Here is a 21416-nt window from a genome sequence, read left to right as displayed (position 1 = left end):
AAATAGGCAACAGAACGATGACCCGTCAACCTTTGCAAAGGGTCTTCTACTGCCACGTTTTTATTAACTTGTGATTCGTTTCAGCTGATAACATTTTTTGTTTGTTAAAGTCTGCAGATTGCTGCAGGAGATGAATTACGTGGCAACTGAGGTAAATCTACAATTATGTGGAAAATACCTTAGCCCCAGAATTGCATAATTGCAGCGGCCCTAGTTATAAGGCAAGTAGATTACCTTGATGGAGAAACTCAGATCACAAACTGCTATTTATTATTATGAGAAATGAGAGGGGGGACAGATCTGACTCCTCTGATGAAGACAAAAGGGAGTTACAAGTTGGGGGAATCCCTCAATGGTGATGTATTAAAGTCGGTGCTTAACAAAACGCTGCTTAAACCTGTACACTTTTAATTGCAAAGATTACATTAAAATATCTTTTGTACAAAATAATGTACTTCTGTACGAAAATTCATTTTTTGTTTGCAAGAAGAAGGCAGATGGAACAAGGCTCTTTGGCTCTTGTTCTGTACGAAAGGTCAATTTGTTTTGTTCAGTAGAATAAAATTAGCCTTAAATATTGAGCTACAGATGAACAAACTGCTTGTGTTTTTGGATGCGGTGACATTCTTTTAACACTACAAAAAAATGTCAAAAAAAAAGAAAATCATTAGGAAACTTTAGAAAAGTATTTTATGATTAAATGTGGAAGAATAGAATCAGGATTTAGAAAGATTGATAGGCTTTAAGAAAGTGATTTTTGGACTTAGTCTTTTCTGCTGGGTCATTCCCAGACTTTTGGTCTTTGCCCTCTACTATTTGCTGAATTTGCTTTTGTTGGCTTTAGGGGTCTGTGCACTTTACAACTGCTAACCGGTGCTAAAGTACTTGCGATCTCTCCTTAAAATACAGTGGAATTGGCTTATACCCAATTGGCATATTTAATTTACTTATAAGTCCCTAGTAAAGTGGCACTACTTGTGCACTGGGCTTGTTGATTAAATGCTACTAGTGGGCCTGAAGCAAGTATTGTGTCACTCACTTAAGTAGCCCTTTAAACATTTCTCAGATCTGCCATTGCAGCCTGTGTATCCAGTTTTAAACTGCCATTTCGACCTAACAACATAAACCCATTGCTAGACCCAGAACTTTCCTTTTTAATACATGTAAGTCACCTCTAGGTTAGGCCTGGACAGCCGAGAGGCCAGGGAGTAGTGTATTCACAAAGTGGGACATGTACTTTTTAATTTTACAAGTCCTGGTAGTGAAAAACTGGTACATTCATTTTTCGCTACTGCAAGGCCTACTACCTCTCTCACAGAATTTACATTGGAATTACCTTGTTAAATTTTTATAAGTGTAAATTCCAAATGGGAATAGGTAACCAGTTCAGGTTTGGCGTCTCTGGAACCACAATTTAAAAATTCAAACTCACGGTGAAGTTGGATTTTAAGTTGCAATGCTGAAAATGCCACTTTTATAAAGTTGTGACATTTTCTTGCCTCGGCTATTTGGTGTCTGCAGCCTATCTCCTGGTACCATGATTGGGTGTAGCTGACAGTTGGGCTTTGTGTATTCCTCCTTGACAGCCACATACAATGGGGAGCTTAGGTGTGACTGGATGGGCCATCAATGTCAGATGCGTGGGAGAAGCTGGGCCCAGCCCCACTTACACTTTAATAGGCTATGTCCTGTTTCTACACAAAGAGTTGCATACCCTCTGTAGTTAGTCTGGAGCCAGGGACAGGAAAGCAGGGCATCTGTCCATTCAAATGTATGCCTCTAAGAGCTTCCCCCACTTCAAAGGCACAAGTGGACCTCAGACACCAACTCTTCAGTACATTTCTGGACTTGTGGATACTCTGCAGGGAAGAATGACTGCTAAGCTGCTAAAAGAACTGCCACTCCACTGCTCTAAAAGAACTGTTGTTCTTCTGTGCTGACCTACCACCTGCTTCCCTATTGCTTGGGGAATAAGGACTGGACCTGCAACTTCACCTTGAACTCAGGACCCCAGAGTGACCCCAAGGGGTAGTCGTCCGGCCTCCTGATCTGAGCCTCAGGGACATAAATGGTTTCCCAACATCCTGAACCAGCCCCTGGACCCAGCTGCAGTGAGTTCCTGAACCCCAAGTGGTACTTCTCAGGTCCTGGACTCTTGATGTGGCTCACAGGTGCTGAAATCAAGCTTTTTGGACTCTTCGTGATTGTGAGCTGGCCAGTTCACATCAAGACCTCGTCGCCAGTGCTGCAAATCAGTGTGAAGCTCCATCAGCCCAACTATTCACACAGCAGCATTGACCACTCGCAGGGACCACCACCACAAAGCGCGAGCAATGCCCATCCGCAATACAAGCCGATTCCTCACATTTTGCCGGCAGCATCCCGTGATGCTCTCCCTACTCCTTGCGGCCCACTACAACACAAATGGTACTCTTGGCACAAACTTGAAAAAGATAAACCTTCAGCGGGACTAACCTGGGTCTGTGTCCAACCTGCACACCATTGCGGTTGGCCTGAGCTTTTGAATTTGACCTGGTCCAGCACGACCAGCTATCCTTAGTGGTGCTATATTTAATTTATTCTGTAAAAATTCATATCTCCGGTTCTGCTGATTGGATTTTTATCATTTTGGTCTTGTTTTATTTATTACATATTGTTCTATTTATCTTGGTGTGGGATCTTTTTGGGTAGTGTTTTCAGTGTTTTTCTGTTTGAAGCGTTGCACAGATACTTTACACATTGCCCTAAGTTAAACCTGACTGCTCTTCCCCAAGCTGCCAGGGGGTTGAGCATAGGTTAATTTGGAGTTTGCTTGTGCCTTATCCTGACAGGGATTATGTTTGCTGCTTGACCAGGGCTCACACCCCGGTCAACCAGTAACCCAATTTTTCACAGTGATGGATTATAAAAATGGTACATATCTGGAAACCCGTAAAAAATGTTTTATTTCATGTTAAATGTCCATTGCAATTTTTAGTCCATCATGCATCTCCTGCCTTTTCCTTTTTTCTATGTGTGCTGGTTAAAAATAGATAATTTACTTGCTATGAGTGGGTTCTAATTATAGCCTCAGACATTGTGGCCTTTACAAGTTTCCCTTCACATTCTTTGGGGATAATTACCTTTCAATGAGAAACCTTTGTCCCCCTGCCTCTTCCAGTTTCATGCACCTCTCCCACATCTCTTTCTGTTGCCATCAGAATTCATGGAATCCACTGTTTGCTGAACAGTTTTGCTCTTGGACTTGGACAATTCGGGGTAGCCGATGCCAGATGTCCCTCATCAAATGCCCACTACTGAATGGCATGTTCAAGGGCCTGGAGGCCAGTTCATGCAGCCAAGAGGGAAAGACAGGCACCTGAGCAGCTCCGTTTGCCATCACTGGGACATGGAAAACTGTTGTCCACCAGGCAGCTCCCTTTACAAGCTAGAAATCTATCTGAGGTACTTGTCTGGTGGAGAACAATGGAGAGAAAAAGAGACAAGGGAGCCAGTCCTGATTGGACTCAAATCTAAGGTGACCTCATTGCATCACTAGATAAACCTGAATACTAAATCATGGGTTTGGGGGTTTGGCCACCTCTCTGAGGCGGCTGTTGATCTCTCTGGACAAGGTATTCAACCTTCTCCAGGTTCTGACTGACACCAGTGATGCTTACCATGGTGAGAGAAGGGTATACAGTTGCATGGCCTCCCCTCTCTGTTCCTGGACCTTGAGAGAGATTGGTACGGGTGCTGCTTCGCTGTGGCGTTTCATGCCTACCTTATACTGCCTTTCCAAAAGCCTTAAGGACTGACTCTCCCTGTAACTGAGTAGAACACCCACGGCTATACGTCACTCATCCGGGACACCTAGAGCCTGATAGTTTCCACCATCCTGCAGGTGCTGTGGTGCATGCTGCACATTAACCAGACTGCACCCACTAAAAGTAATCCAGAAAGCCACTTTCTTCCTGGTCACTAGAAGCAGAGCATCGAATCGAGGAGGAATTTTGATGCGTCGGGAGATGAGTAACTTTTGTTTTTACCCTGAGCATTATTTGGAGGGTCCCTGCATTGCATATCAGACTGTTTTACCTCATCGTGCCATTTATCTCTGTGTGCCAGCCTTTTGTAAGAGCCCTGCACCCACCTCTTGAATGGTATGATACCCCAAATGGTTTCTGCGATCCATCCATCCATCCGTCCATCCGTCTGTCTGTCCAACAGGCCCAGACACCGTAGGGCAGTACCTTTTGAACCCACAGATTATAGAAATGGATTAATTTATTTAGAATTTTTATAGAGCACGAATGTGACCTGTTAGGGTATCAGAGCGCTTTACGGGGATAACACGTTGTATACAAGTTTGAAATAGACAGTAACATAAATAGGGATAGAAGAAAGAGAAACACTTGGGGAATAACAGGGTATATACAATATTCAGAGCAGTGAACATGTGAGCATTATGCAGAGATATCCAGCAATTACATTTGTGGGAGTAACAGGTCAGTACAAAAACAAAAAGCAACAGAAGCAGTCAAGAATCTAGCAGAAGACATATTGCAATGCCGCTGAGCAGTGTGTGCAATGAATGAGATTTACAGGAGGAACGTGCCCATTAGGAAGGTTTTAGCTTCCTTTTTAAATATTGACAGAGAAAGTATTCTTCTGATGTAAGACGGCAGCGAGTTCCTCATTCTTGATGCGGCCCCAGAGAAGACACGATTGTATGTTTTTTCCTTTCGGAGGCAGGGTGATTGGAGCACAAAGCCTCTGGCAGACTGGGAGTTTCTGGCTTCTCCAGAAACCATGATTTTCTGGGCGAGATATGCAGGGGATTTCGAATGTAGCACTTTGTGCGTAATACATGCCAGTTTGATTTGGATTCTGGCTTCAAGAGGAAGCCAGTTCAGTGCCTTCAGGTGCGGTGAGATGTGGTTGAATTATTTTGAGAGCTGGCGTTGAGACAAGCTTTTTATGGGGGGCGTGGAGATCTTGGGAAGGTCAGCTAGGGTTGAGCATCCGCTTTCAATTCTGGAGATAACTAATGCCTGAACTGCCATTTTTAGGTCCGAAGCATCAAGGAAGGGTTTTAGTTCCCTCAAGTAGCTCAGGTGAAATCTGGAAGTTTTGGCCATCGAGTTGATGTGGTTTCGCATATTCAGGTTGCTGTTCAGGGTTATTTGGAGAGATTTGGCAGACTTCACTATGGCTGGAGTGCAGTTTAGTGCTGTGATTGACTTGGGCCATTCCAGAAGGTCAGTGGTACTTTTAGGGGGGGAAATAGAAGGAACTCTGTTTTTGTGAATTTAGTTTGAGCTGGTTGCTGACGAGCCAGTGAACAGTCAGCTTTAGGGCCTCATTCAAAGAGTTGATCTGATCTAGTGATGAGATTTTGATGTAGATCTGAGTATCCTCTACATACATGATGCTACTGGGCACCATTTTGTGTGAGACGCGCGCTAGTCGTTTTGAGGGATTACGTATAAAGATGCGCGCTGCGCGGACGCCAGTGCCACTAGGAGCTGCAAATTGAGTTGATCACGCGTTTCGCTGGTGCCTCCTGCATTTTACCTAACTTAATTTCCAACTCGTTTGCTGTCCGTAATTTTTAATATATGTTTGCCATACTTATTCTTAAAGTATATTGTTTTTTAAAACTGATCTGAACTGTTTTTAAAAAGTGGTAAAACTTGTTCTGAAACAAAACGAAATATCGCATTGCTCCACTCACCACGCATCAAGCTGCCATTGGGGTTGATACTTCTGGGCGCCATTTTGTGTGGGACGTGCTCTAGTCGTTTTGAGGGATTTTGCATGAAGCTGCGCACTGCGCAAGCCGAAGGCACGCCTAAGGCCAGCCCGTCTGCGCCCCGTCAGTGGCCAGCGCCAGCCACGTTGCCCGTTTCAAGTCGCAGTCACAAGATGGTCGCCAGTCGTACAGCCGTGATGAAGTTATATTTTTAGATTTACAATGGGGTAAGTGTGAATGTCATTGGGAGGTACTGGACAATTTTCACAGGCACTTGATATTTGTAACTTTACCTTTTGCACTGAAGTGGAAGTCTGCTCCCATCCCACTGCCCCCCTAACAGCCACTTTGAAAGGACATTGTATTCCGGCGGCTCTAATTAATTCCCGTTAGTTAGTGAAACATGCTTTTAACATATTTGAGCTACTATCAGATGAGCAGCTAGATTTACTTTTTGTGACAGGAATATGGCTCGATGAGTTTTCTAACCCAGCTATTGAGTTGGCTATACCTAGGGGGTATAAAATAGCCAGGGCAGACCGAAAAGTGGGTTGAGGTGGTGGAATAGCGATGGTGGTGAGGGAGGCGTGGGTTTTTACCCGAGAGGAGTCTCAGGCTATCGGTGATGGTGAGGTACTGAATTTATCCATCGTCATATCGCCCCACTTTACACTGGGTGGCACACTGGTGTATAGACCCCCCGGCCCCATGGGAGCCTTTCTGAAAGCTCTGGATGAGGTAATTGTCCCCAGTGCTTTGCTCCTCGGTGATTTTAACATCCACTGGGATCGAGGGGAGGCAAGTGATACGAGGGATTTACGGGACTCGCTTAACCTTGCTCAACTCACCCAATAGACTAGCTCTCCGTCTCATAGTGGGGGGCATATTTTAGACCTGATTTGTTCCAACTTTCCTCTAAGTGTCAAAGAACCCCTTCAAACATCTTGGTCGGATCATTATTTGATCCAATTTTCATGGACCATTCAGATGCCGCACTTTAATAAGGGACATCTCCAAAGTAAACCTCCAAGAATTGACCCTTTGGCTCTGAGCAGGGTTCTGTCAGACACACGCCCATCCGTTGCTACAAATCTGGAGGGTGCTCTAGAGAGCTTTTATAATTGGATCTCTCCGGCTCCTGAATACTTATCTCCGCCTCTCGCTAATAAACAAGCTAGAAACGCCGCTTCAAAGCCCTGGTATACTAGCAAGCTTAAGGAGCTAAAACAGCTCTGTGAAAAAATAGAACATAGCTGGAGACTAGCCTACTGCCCCTTGGCCAAAACAGCGCTGAGGAAGGCCCAGAGAGATTATTATGTTGCGATTAGGGAGGCTAAAAGCAGCTACTACACGGAACGGATTGCTATGTCCAAAAATAATTAAAAGGACATTTTCTCTATCGCGCAGAGCTTCTTGACTCCTGAAGCTGAGCGCATTGTCTTACCAGCTTCTGTGGCATGGTGCGAAAGGCTGTCCTGCTTTTTCATTGATAAGATTCAGGTGATTCAGGACAACTTTGGGACTAGCTCACCTGGGCAGGCAATGGCTTCCTGTAGGAATTTTACAGTGTCCAATTTTTATGTTTACCCCCTGATGGGGTTCTCTCCTATTGGCTTGCCTGACTCTTTGTCGATCCTAAAATCCTTGAAATCTGGTTCCCCTGCGGATCCTTGTCTAGCAAGATTGCTAGCAGTGGCTGCCGAGGTGGCTAATCCTGAAGTCAATACCATCATAAACATGTCACTTCAGACTGCCATAGTTTCACCTGAGTGGAAGGAGGCTAAACTACTACCATTATTAAAAAAGGCTTCCCTAGATCCCAATACGCCAGCTAGCTATCGACCCATATCTCTTCTTCTGGCCGTGGCAAAGGTGTGTGAAAAAGCAGTTTACAAGCAGTTGGCCACCTTTGTGGAGACATCCGGAGCCCTTCATCCTGCTCAATCGGGATTTAGGGCAACGTATTGTACAGAGACGGCCCTGGTCGAAATATCGGAGGCGATTAGAGAATATTTGGAAGCCGGCGGTAGAGCGGCCCTCATTTTGTTGGACCTCTCCGCCACGTTCGATACGGTGCCCCACTGTCAATTACTTGCTCGTCTTTCGAATATTGGCTTTTCTGGTCTAGCTTTGGGCTGGATTAAATCATTTCTTGAGGATAGAACTCAGCACGTATGGATACCTCTGTTCTCCTCGGCCCCTAGAAGGGTGACCACGGGCATTCCACAGAGCTCTACCTTGGGTACTCTCCCCCTCAACCTCTACATTACGCCCCTGATCTACTTAGCAGAGGAACTGGGAGCGAAGATCATAGCATATGCTGATGACACTCAGCTTCTTTTTACCTGGAAGGAAAATGACTTGTCCCCAGACCAAGCAAAAAACTGACTCTCTGCCGTTTTCAAATGGCTTGCACTCTCACAGCTTAAGTGCAATGAGGACAAATCGGAGATACTACTGTATGGCTCTCTTCCCCCACATTTTAGGGAGACGATCTGGCCTACAGAGTAACCCATGCCAAAATCTATCGGCAATCCAGTTAAGAATTTGGGAGGGTGGTTCAGCGAGGACCTCCGGTTCTCCCTTCAGATAAAGAGACTTGCTGGTATGTGCTTTGGCATATTGAAATCTCTTAGAAAGTACCTGCCTCTGCTTCCTAGACCAGCAAAGGAGATGGTGACACGAGGCCTTATCCTGTCACGCATTGAATATACCAATGCATTGTACATTGGCTTGCCTGGCTATCAGCTAAAACAATTACAAACAATACAAAATGCCGCTGCTAGAGTTTTGCTTGCCATTCCTGGAAGATCTAGCATGAAACAACACCTTCAGGACCTACACTGGCTTCCTGTGGCCAGACATGTCCAGTTTAAGGCTCTCATTCTCACTCATGGAGTGTTGCATGAAACGGGCCACCCTATCTCAGAAGACGATTTAGTTTTTATTAGCCCAAGAGACAACTGCGCTCAGCTGTGCAGCGGTTAGTTGTGGTTCTCCGTTTTCGTCTTTCTCGCACGGGTGGCAACTCTTTATCTTTTAAGGCCGAAGTAGCCTGGAATGCCCTCCCCTTTGAACTACAGAACACCCAGGACCTCAGGCTGTTTAAGAAGCACCTAAGAACTCTGCTGTTTAATTAAGTTGCGCTTCTCTCAGTTCACTGCTTTGTAGTTGGCTTTCGCGCCAGGACACTCTTGAGTAGCCGTGCGCGTTACAAATGCCAATAGCATAACAACATAACATGTGGAAGGAGATGTTGGTGGTACGTAGTATTTCAGCTAACGGTTCAAGATAGAGATTGAAGTGGGTTGGGGAAAGAGTCGAGCCTTGGGGGACTCCGATCGTTATCGGGGAAGGAGCACATAGATTACTGTTGATTAAGAATCTTTGGGAGCAGGATCTAAACCACTCGAGAATGGTTCCAACTACTCCCATCCTGTGTTTGAGGCGTTCGAGTAATTTCTCGTGGTTGACTGTGTCCAAAGCCGAGGATAAATCCAATAGAATTAAGAGATGTTTTGCCTTGGTCGAGGGCTTGAAGAGTGTTATCTACAATATGGAGAATAGTGGTTTTCGTGCTGTGACCAGGTCTGAACCCAGATTGGAATTCGTCTAGCAGGTTGAAATTGGTGACGTGTTGGCTCAGTTGACGCTGCATACATTTCTCCAGAACTTTCGCTAGAAGTGGAATATTGGAAATTGGTCTGAAACTGTTTAAAATAGCAGGATTCAAAGTGTTTTTTTTTTAAGATGGGGATGACTTGACCGGCTTTTAGAGAGTCAGGTATGGACCCTTGTAGTAGGGAAACGTTGATTATTGTTGTCCAAATAGGAATGATAACTTGGGAGGTCGCGGCCAAGCAGTTGGAGGGAAGTGGGCCATTAAAGTGGTTATTCGGTTTTAAGGGGGATAGAATTTTCAAGAAGGAATGGTCGTCATATAACTTGGAGTTGGACCAGTGCACTTGGTTTTTGGGTGTTGCCTGGTGGGGATGAGAAGATAGATGGTTCCGGAAGGAGGAGGTCGGATGTTGGTGGCGGAATTAAGTTTGTTTCCTAGGGTGTTAATTTTGGTTGTAAAGAAGGAAGAGAACTCCTCACAGGTTATTAGGGATTTTGTAGTTTCTTTGGAGGTTTTAGCTAGTTTGTTTGATTGTTTGATCATTTCAAAGAGCTTACGAGGTCTGTTCTTAGCGTTTTCCAGTTCCGATCTAACGAACTTTTTATTTTTAGATTTGAGGATGTCCCTGTTGTATGCATTTCTGGTTTGTCTGAGAAGTTTTAGTTGGGGGCTGATGGGTGCTGTCTCCAGTTTCTTTCTGTTGGCCGGAGAGTTCTCCTTTCATTGTTGAGGGATCCGTTGAACCAGGGGTTTCTGTATTTGTCTTTGATTTGGGATCTTTTTAGCTTTAGCGGGGCAAGATCTTCAATTATGTCAGATATAGTTGAGTTGTAGTGCTCTGTAAGGTCGTTGACCTTAGATAGCTTTGGGGGGGTGGAGGTGATTCTCGCAATGCGCAGCCAGCTTCTCGAGGTCTAGGTTCATTGTGTCTCTGGGCCAGAGTTTCGGTTTTACAGGTTGCGCTGGCCTATTCTTGTGGATTCCAGCATTATGGAGGTAACAGCATGGTGATCGGAGCAGTCTCATGGATCTATTCAGTTAAACCTGACCGCCGTTGCCTTAGCAATGATCCAATCCAGCATGGAGCCTTTTGTGTGGGTTGGTAATGTGCAGGCATATATAAGTTATTGGTCAGCAAGGAAGTCTTTGAGGGTGTTGACCTGAGGGTCATTGAGGTCATTCCAACCTTTGCTGTAATGATTTCCATGAAGTGGTCGATGAATGTGTCATTCTTACCTGGGGGTGGTAGAAGATGAGAAGTTTGCACAACTGGGTAGCGTCATTACAAATGGAGAGTGCAAGATATTTGCAGGACTTGGAAGGGTCGGCGTGGAGGTCTGTAATGATGAGGTCTGAGTGGTAGATGCAAGCAATACCTCCCCCTTTTGTTATTTGCCTGTCAAGCCTTACGATGTTATAATTTGGAGGGACCAATAAATATAGGTAATGTGACGATGAGTCATTGAGCCATGATTCGGTTAGGATTGCTACATCTGTTTTTTGGCTCAGGATGAGTGTGGTGATGTCAGAGGCATGCTTCGCTGCTGACCGGCAGTTAAGTAGGAGGCCAGATAGTGGAGGGTCGGGGCATGTGTTGTGAGTTAGGGAGGATAAGGGTACTTGTGCTACATTGTTGCTGTTTACTCCTCTGTTACGGAGAGTTGATGATCTATTAGAGTTGATTGAGACCATATGAATTAACTATTCGTCTTTCTTGTCTGGAGGACTGGGGGCATCAGGAGACGTCTTATAGGATAAGAGGAGAGCTAGAGTTTCGTCCTCCGAGAGGTAGCTGGGATGCTTGCAAGGGCGAGGGTGTAAATTGGCCCGTGGCATGGTTTGAAGGAAGGGCTTGGAGAGTGGGGGAAGAACTGAGTAATGGGAGAGCTTGATTTTCGAGTGAGAGTGTTCAGTGAGGTGTAGGATGCTCTTCAATTCTAGAATAGATTCATGGATGCTCTGAGCTATGTTGGCTGCTCTGAGGTTATGAGTTTCCAGGTCCAAAAGTGAATGTTGTACTTGCAGAATGGGGACCTGTGGGTCAGGATTTGTTCTGCTGGCATGATCGGGTAGCCTGGTAGACGAGCTCGACCACCCTGAAGCTAGGTTTCTGAGAGGAGGGGGTGTGCGAAGGGCTAGGCGTGCTCAGCAGCGTGGTCACAGGGCTATAGGGGCAGGTGTCTGGTGAGCTGTGAGTGACTTGTGTGTTAGTCACTATGAGTGTAGGAGAGGAGTGAGGATTGGAAGAGGAGGTGGCGGCATTGCCTTATTGTGAGATGAAGGAGGTTGGGGGGAAGTGGAGGGAAGTTCTCTAACATATCTAGGGGAGATGCTGTCCAGAGTGTTGTTTTGAGTGGAGGGCACATTGGAGAGAGTCGTGCCAGCCTAACCTTTAGGAGAGAGTGAAGGGGTGCATGGGGAAGTAGCTGCAGCTTTGGTAGACATAAACAGGACGCCCTTACCACTGGCTTTTGAGCTATATTGACCGAACCTACGACGAGAGTCAGATGGCAACAGCAGGCACTGGGGGTGCGTAGAGGGATAGGAGTCATGTACTTGGTCTTTAAGGAAGGTGAAGAACTCGGCAAATTTATTGAGATTCTTGTTTGGCGCTTGGATCAGAATGGTGCCATTTTTATATAAGGTAATGAGAAGGTCAGCTCTTAGATTTTGGAAGGGCACGATCTTGAGTTTGGCGTCGTACGGAATGTTTCTGGATTCATGTACGTTAAGTAGGTTTGATATGGCTGCACGCTATAGAGCTGTTTTTCTAGAGTACAAAATAAGGCCATTGAGAATGGTGCCCTTGTCGGCGTTGAAGTACAGAAATGAAAGACATACCTGAAGCAGTCATCCAGTATGGGGGGAGGGTTTAAAAGAAATAGTTATAAAAGGTTAATAATGACAACTTCTTGGTCATGTGATGTTTCTACTGCTAAAACAAAGTACTCATCAACAGAAAGACGGCGCGATGGTAAAGGGATGAGGAACCTGCATTGGCACATCAGGGGAAGGCACCCAGAGCTCAGCGCAGAAACGGACTGTCACGAACAATAGGATAATTAATGCTTGTTCATTTCATTATTACGAAAACTAAAGGAGTCATGTTCAATGTACCTGGGAGTTCCATCTCAGCAGAATGGACAGTTTCAATTGTTGGAGGATCACACACACCGCAACATTCAGGCATCAATGGCCTGGGTTAAATCACGTATCCTTATTGTCACAATTAGTGCCTATTGTTTCGATCAGACACCGACAGTAGCTCGCATAGCTCACAAGACAATCTGTGTTAATTAGAGTATACAGTCTAGTTGGTAAAGGCTGAATGGCGCTTTATTGTACTGTGCATAATTGTAAAAATGTAAGCTAAATGTTACAACAATAGGCCTGCCGTCCAGCTAATTCATGTGAAAACACAAGAAGCGTGGAAGAAGCACAGGGCATGTAGTCCTTCTCTGGCAAAATGACCTTCCCATACTTTCTACCACTGTCACTGTGGTTACAGGATCTCCCCACAAACACATCTGTCCACCTACTGAAATAAACTCTCATTATCACATCACTTGAAATGGGCTCCTGTATCCAAATTTCGCCTGCCACAGTCACCACTGCCTTTTCCAAAGCAGATTTGACAACTCAAAGGAAAAAATGGCGGATCTAAAGTTTTCTGAAGCTCGATTGCTGCCTTAGAGAACACACCTGTCCCCTCTATCATCTCACCCAGGTTGTTGATACCAAACCATCAACATACGTCTTTGGCCCTTCTCTTGACTTTACAAATAGCCCCCATGGCATCTCACTAGTCCTGCTCTCATGCACAAGGGAGGACCAATCCCTCACCAAGACCTTTCTGAAAAAGGATGTACTCCAAGAGGCTATCCACTTACCGGATACCCTTGACCTTACTTAGGGCAATGTCCTCTCCGTAGCCTATCGTTCATTGTATATGACTATTAACTCTGTCCTCATGTGTTATTGTGGCACCATTTATTCACCCACTCATGCTCCGTGGAGTCACTAATCTGGATAGACATGTCCTTTTTCACAATCTTCATTCCACGTACATTTATTGAGCCATGTTAGAAATGGGGGTCTCTAGTTGGCAATGGCTGGCCACTGTCCAAGTAGGGTCCCTTCTTCCTAAGTCAGAGTAAGCGGGCTACACCCTTTGATAACCCCTGCTCAACCCTGTGGTAACGTAGCACGAGCAGCTAGGCTTATCTCAGAGGCAGTGTGTGAAGCATTTATGACCATACACAGTAACACAGTGAGGAACACTACAAAGGGACACCACACAAGTAGTTATAAAAAATAAGTATCTTTATATATAGACTTAACACAAGACCAATAACAGTAAAAATCCACAATACTAGAAAAATAGGGTTACTCTTGAAATGCTGCAAAAATAGTTCAAAGTGTGCAAAGAAGAGTTCAATTCAAAGCAGTGGTGTCCGCGACCCTTTTACTTACAAAGTACCTGGATTCTGTAGCAAAACAACCAAAATGTCGCTAAGGAGTTGTAGCGATGATTTTCCTCACGCGTGACCAGCGATGAGTTGAATCCTTGCCGCAAGGGAGGATGATACACTGATCTGTGTGCAGGACAAAGCGACAAACTTCTCCACGCTAAGCCGGCGATGCGTTGAAATCCTTGCCGCGAAGGGAGGATGATGCGCCAAGCCTGTTCCGTGTGCAATCTTGTTGCGATGAAAAGAAATGGCGCCCCGCGAGGGAGCGACGATCCTGATGCGATGCGATGAAAATGGCGAACGCTCGGCGTCTGCGATGTCGTGAAGCGATGAACTCGATGCGATGATCTTTGGTTAGCGAGCACTTGGAGGCCCGCAAACATGCGATGCGATAATCTTCGGGTTAGCGAGCATTTGACAGCCCGCAAACGTGTGATGCGATGATCTCCGGTAGCGAGCACTCAGCGGCAGCAGCGCGATGATTTTCCTTACGCTCTTCAGCTGCGGCGGCTCGCTAATGGGCGTTAGCGACGATTTTCAGCACTCTCTTCTCCACAGTAGAACTAGAGGCCCTGGAACTCACAGGAGCCTCACCTGCAGATAGAAATCCTCGCTGGGAGGAAACAGGAGGCTGGTGGTGGAGTCTGATGTGCCTGAGACTCCTGCAGGAGGCTAGCTCTCTTCTAGCCCTTGGGTGATTGCTGTAGCAAGATAAAATAAAAGTTCCTTCAAAGTCCTTTTTCTCTTCTTCCAAGTCCAGTAGTACCCACTGCAGGCCAGTCCAAGAAACAGCACACAAGCACAAGGACAGTCCTCTCCTGCAGATTCCTTCAGTTACACGGACAGAGGTTCTTCTTGTTGTCCAGGAGCAATACAAATTGTAGGGGTTTCAGCACAGATATTTATACCCCAAAAGTCTTTGTTCTCAGAAGCTACAAGTCACTGAACCCAGCCAGAACCAGTTCTGCCCAGCCCTGGAGCACTTTGTTTACCAGGCTGCATCCTTCCTTTCAGAAAGAGGGGGTCTGCCATCAGACTCACAGTGGGAGGTGGAGCCAGCATTCACCTTGCCAGGCACAGCCCTATTCAGGTCCAGGAGCTACCCCTCCCTATACTCCAATGCAGATCTCTCTATTCAACCCAGGTCTGACTCAACCTGCCCTGTCCCTCCAAAACCAGTCAGCCAATACACATAACAGCAGAGCACACTGGAAGGCTTAGGCAAGAAAATACCTACTTTCTAAAAGTGGTATTTTCAAACACAGAATATAAAAATAAACTTCACTAAAAGATATATTTTAATATTCTGAGCTCAGGCATACTACATTCGTTTTTCTACCATGTTCTGTGGGTCAGTTAGGACTATAGAATGTAATAGCCAAACCTCCCATTCTGGCCTATGGAGAAAAGGTAGCCTTACAATAGTGAAAAACGAAATTGGGTGTAATTCACTACCAGGACATGCTACGCACATCAGAGCATGTCCTACCTTACACATACAATGCACCCTACCATAGGGATGGCTTACATGGTGCCAAGGGAAGGTTCAGGGGCTGGGAAGTGGGTGCACTTCAAAGCCAAGATGGCAGTTCTAGATTGCACACAGACACTGCAGTGGCAGGTCTGAGACACACTTTACAAGCTGCTTCTGTGGGTGGCGCAAACCAGCGCTGCAGGCCCACCAGCAGCATTTGGTTTACCAGCCCTGGGCACACACAGGCCACGCTACTAGGGACTAACAGGCAAACCAAATAAGCCAATTCACATGTCATCAATACACAGGGAGCATTCGCGCTGTGGCACTGAATGGGAGTGGCACAGCGCTCAGAGCATCTATTACCTAGCAAAAACAGAGGAGACAACAGCGAAAAATGGAAGGGAGACCCACGCCAATGGTGCCAGGTCTAACAAGCCATAACTGCATTATTCCCACCTCGTTGATGTTCTGGCGATAAGTGTTGAGGCTATCATCGTTACTTATAGGAAGACAAGTAAAGATAATGCCTTGTGGATAACTTTTAACAGCAAAACTGACCCCCAAAACACATAGCGTACCATCCCTAAACTTAACACACTATAAATATGCTGTGGTCCTCTCTCTGTTGGAAAATATACATAACCTCTCTCTCTCTCTGTTAGAAAATATACAAAACCTATCCTGGAGCTATACCCTGTATCACTCCTGACCTCCCTGTGATGTTATTCCCTGTGACAATAGCCATCTCAGGCATCAATGTCAGTGTTTCATGTTTTAGTGACCTTCATCTGTAGAGCAACAGGTTCTTCTGCCCAAGGGGTGAGCCCAAGTACACCTGTATCCACTGTCAATGGGAGCCACTGCCCCCTCAGGCAGGGTGATAGGGTGACTAGGGGTAGGGGGCAGCTGATTCTAATGCAAGAATACAGAGGTGTTTAACTGTGGACGTAGTGGTGGAAGTGGCCTACCAATCCACCCCTATTATATCCATGGCCATCACCATTAACTGGGATGCTTCTCTTCCCTCCACATTACTCTGTGCTTTGTGTGAATGTTACATGTGTGCTGTGCAGCCAGGAGACCATGTGCAGGGTGAAAGGTGCCCTATGAAGGAGCCACTGAATGCTGATGCAAAATGGTGGTTTCCCTTCAGATGATGATTTTAATACCTTGTGGGCTGGGCAACTTACATGCTCTTGTCTCAGGGGCTCTCAGAGATCCAGTAGATCAGGTAGGCGCTGTACCCTACTCCTGCTCCTATGCTCCTCTTCCATACTTTACGGAGTGCTAGCTGTTGCCCAGCAACACAGGACCTTGTCCAAGAGGGTTTGGTTTCTGTAAGGCCAATCTGTAAAGCCAGATGAGCAAACACCAACCTCCTCTGTGGCCTTCCACAATGTCTGGGAAGAAAGTCCATGCATTTTGCCCAATGTGAGCATTGATGAGACCCTCACCAAGAGGGTCCTGAAGGAAGGTCCCGAGGACTGATGCATGAAGGGAGGTTGTCTGGAAGTGATGCACACAGGAGCCATGAGGCTCCTCGGTGGCAGGTCAGCCAGTTCAGCTGTCCACACCTGACCCCAGCACATATGTGCAAGAAGAGCGTTGAGGGCATGCAGAAAGCTTTCAGGTGTGTGACTGCGGTGGGACTGGAATGTTACCAACCCTCCCTTATTATTATTTGGATTTGGAAGTAAAAACCGTTGCACAAGGAAAAGTCATCCAGGCACTAAGAAGGGCCAACCTAAAAGGGGTTTTTAAGGAGAGTTAAAGAACAAAGGGGCATATTAACATAATTATATTATCGCAGGCTATCTCTGGTATTTATTGCCCTGGTAGCGCGTTATTAACAACGTGTTACTCCAGGGCGATAAAAATTCCAGAGATAGCGAGGTTATCGCCCTTTTGCAGGGAACATCGCTGGTTTTCCAGGGATGTTCCCTGCAAAAGGGCGATAACCTTGCTGATACGACCTACAGGGTCGTATCAGCATAATCCACCCCCTATGTTAGGGATGACTAGTCAGGATTTTAGCAGACGTTAGGTTTTGGCGAAAATGGCCGTTTTCGCCAAACTCTAATGTGTGCTAAAATCACGTGGGCTGCCTTGTAAAGATTGCGATGTAAACAACAGCGGTATTTGCAAGGTAGTCCATGTTGAGTACGCCCAGTAACGCCCACTTTGCATCTCATTGGAGATGCAAAGTGAGGCGTTGGGAAAAAGGGTGCTAACATGCGATTATGCATGTTAGCACCCTCTTGTAGATAGGGCGCTGGTTTTATCTGCACTTTTTAGCTGCTTGAATTATTACACAGTATTTGTGCAACTGACTACATGGCTGGCTTTGTCTGATGTATCATAAGAGGTTCTCCATTGTCTCTAACTTTTTCAGTATTCATTTTAACTGTTGTGGTTTTGATGAACAATGTTCGCATGTAAAGGGCAGGAGGGTGATTTTAAAACTCCCTCTCCATAGTGGAGGGTCTGGCTTTAAACTACAGGTGGAAGAGGAGAAGCCGGCATTGAACCCGGTGCCAGAACAGCAGTTTTCACTTCCATCGCTTCAGTGTCACAAGTTGCAAATTGTTGTTGGCGAGCACTTGCCAACCTCCTTTCGAAACCAATTCCCTTCTGCCTGCCCGGCCTGCATGCTCTAAAATCCCACGAGGAGGAGAGAGAAAGAGCAATTTCTAGAAGCTACATTTATCACTCGTTTCAAGTTATAAACTGCAGGCTTGCTGATCGTTTCATGTTTCAAACAGACAACAACACAGCGTCCTTTGCTTCAAAGGCCGCAGGATATGAAGGGAAACTTCTGTAATTCGAAGGATATCTCAGACTGAGTTCTGCTCCTCTTTTCTGGCTGTAAAAGGGGTTCTTGGCCAGGTGTTTATGGCTGCTGTGCTGGCTCTTTGCACTGCTGTTTCAGTTCTTGAGGTTTGATGAGGCTTCTTGGCTCTTCTCTTTACTCAGACTCTTTATAGTTTGCTCATTTCTTGCTTTGTTGTTGTTTTCTTCACAGATTCAGTCGCTTTGTAGACATTTCTGCCACTTTTGAAGACATTTGGAAACCGCTAAAACAACTCTTGGAAGGAGATTTTTTTTTATTGCAAAGTATTTTTGGTGTTCTTGTACCAACAAACAATTCCTTCCTGTTGCGGTATTTCAAGGACAATCTGCACTCATTAGATGGGGTGCTGTGCTACACATAGGGCCTGATGGAAAGTTTGACCGATCGAGTAGTGTCCGTCAGGATGGCCTTGGACATTACCTCCGCCATCACAGGGTACTTTCCCAGCCGAATTTGCAGATTATACCTAACCCTGAAATCATTTCTGTGCATTGAAAGGAAGGATGTCATCACAGCGGTTCCTTTCAATGTCCTAAGAGATGGGTTTACGACCGCCCTCGGTTTTAACAGCCGCACACCAAACGATTGGCTTTTAAAAAAAAAAACTAAGGGGCATATCATCAAGGGACGCGATAAAATTATCACCGCTTTATCGTCCGTTTTCGGGCGAAAAGCGGCGATAATTTTATCGCTTTATTAGCAAGGACACGCTAGCGCGTGTTTCCTTGCCTTAGCACCCGGCTTCTTTCTGCCTAGCCTTGCATCGCTAATGAGATAAAAGGTAGGCGTGCCACGTAAAACTGCATTGTAAAATATCGCTAACGGGCCTTCGCAATATTTACAAGGTGGCTCTCAGGATTTTAGCAGACGTAAGTTTTAAACTAACGTCTGCTAAAATCTTGACTTAGCGATACTCACCATTGCGGGTGGATTATGCTGATACGACCACAGGGTCATATCAGCAAGGTTATCGCCGTTTTCCATGGAACATCGCTGGAAAACCAGCGATGCTCCATGGAAAACACCGCTATCGCAGGAAAATTATCACCATTGCGCTATGCGTTGTTAATACAGCGCTAGCAGGGCGATAATTTCCAGGGATAGTCGGCGATAATAAATCTCACGCTTCGAGCGGCCAGCGATAATTATCACTGCCGCTTGATAATATGCCCCAAAGTCCCAAAGTTTTGAAAAACAAAAACTAATGACCCTCATACCCTGGGAGTATTCTCCCAGGATGTGGGTGCTAATATTGTTTCTTTCCCTTAAACTCCCTGCCCGGCAGTTTTTCCTAGCGGTGATGGACAGGACAAAAGGTATTACGCTGTCTACTTTAAATAGGGCAGGTGGTGTAACCTCCTTCCTCCGACGGTCCTTACTCTTGAGCCATCAAAGGAAGTATTCCATTGATAAAGCCAACGGGCTCTGTCAATGGACTAGTTGAAGTCTCCCATCTCTGAGTGAGGCAGGTGAACCAAGGAGTTGGTGGGAATGATGGTCTGCTGCATTTGTGACAGAATATCCTGTCTGTCAACTCCCTTAGAGTTAGAAGATGGGTGGCTCCATCAGAAACATGACAGATGTCCCTTCCTCCTCATTACAAGTGCATTATGTCTTATGATACTTATAATAAGGCAGACGGGCTATCTGTCATGTTTGAGACAGAGTAACCTATCCACCAACCTCTACATTACGCCAATAGTCCATGTTAACGCGTATTTATGTATTTACTTTATATGTATGCACGTCTCTATCTCCTTCTCTCTGCCTTTTACTCAACATTTCCCCATCTCTGCCCACTTGGGTGCTGGCTAAAGCGAGGAGGTTTCGTGTGTGCTTGTACTGTCCAGCCGCGGCCCATGCAGGTAAGAGCGGTGGGCCGGGTTGTTTTTTTTTTGACAGACGACCTCGAAGGAAAATTAAATAAATAAATAATTTTCCCTTGTCGTCTGTCGAAATTCCCACTCACCCGACCCCACTGCCCCACCGCTCTTTCCTGCATGGGCCACGGCTAGTACTGTCCCCACCACCACACAGCCTCTCCGAAGATGGCACCCGTGGTGTTGCACATGCCCTCTGCCACACTCGCCAATCTCTCTTTATTGACTACTCTTTCCTTTTCCCTATCTCTCGCCTCATCTTTTCCCATCTCTATTCCCCTCTCTCATCCTTCATGTTTTCTTCCATCTCCAGCTGTTTCTCTCTCTGTCCTTTGGCACTTACTCTATCTCTCACAGTTGTGAGCTCGTGTGCACGCGCGTGTACACACACAAACACCCACACACACCCATTTTGTAACTTTGCCCCCAAATCCAGTGCTTTGAGAACTTCTTCAATGGGTGGACGAGGCTGGCATTCAGAAGGGCGAAGGGCAATACAAGCACGTGTTTCTTCCCTCATTTGAGATTTCCAGAGACAGCTGCTCACTTATTCTTCTAAAGTACACTCTGAAGAGCTGTCTCTTTCTTTTGCTGCTTCTGGAGGCAGCTCGCTTGTCAGAGAATCATTTCAGATGGTTTTCCATCCCCTATCAACACCTGAGCACTGGGTCCACATATGGCACTGGACTGGGCTGTCACAAACTGGCTGAGATTCAGGCCCGCTCAGCCACCCTTGAAAGAAACAGCACAACATGGTTCTCCAGTGAAAAGAGCTCGTTTGTCATTGTCAGCAGAAGCTGGCCCTGTGCCTGGATTAAGGGCATTGTAGACTCGCCAGTCACTTGGCTTTGCAAGATATCTGCCAAGCCTCACAAGGCTGAACGCATTGATGCCCAAAGCAACCTGCAGAACAGCCGCCTCCATGCCAGCGCTGGGCGCCAGCTGTACTTCTGTACTTGTATTTATGTGTTTGGTTTATGACAAAAGGCAGGGACTGGGCGTCCAGCATCAGAGCCTGGAATACCAAACACACCTACCAGGAGAGGACAGGGTCGTAGGAGAAAGGGGCAGTCAATTACAGGGATAAATGTTTAGGTCCGGGTTTCAGGGTCAGATTGGGAAGGTGGGCGGTCGTGCACCAAGCAAGGGGTCTTTCCTTAAGGGCACCACTGTACCTTTTTTTGGTGCGGCGTGGCCTTTTTTAGATAGGTTTGTACTTACGTGCACACCTTTACCCAGGGTCTACCTGCCGCTGAGGGCCCAATGTGATAAAGGACCAGGCTGGACGTTGTGAACTAAGGGGAAGGGGTGCAGGAGCAACGAATCGCTGGTGGTATTTTATTATTTTTTTTGCATCTTTTATATAGCGTGAACTCGACC

This window comes from Triturus cristatus, chromosome 9 (assembly GCF_964204655.1).
Source record: "Triturus cristatus chromosome 9, aTriCri1.1, whole genome shotgun sequence".
Classification (NCBI taxonomy): Eukaryota; Metazoa; Chordata; class Amphibia; order Caudata; family Salamandridae; genus Triturus; species Triturus cristatus.
Note: the sequence above shows the minus strand (reverse complement) of the source record.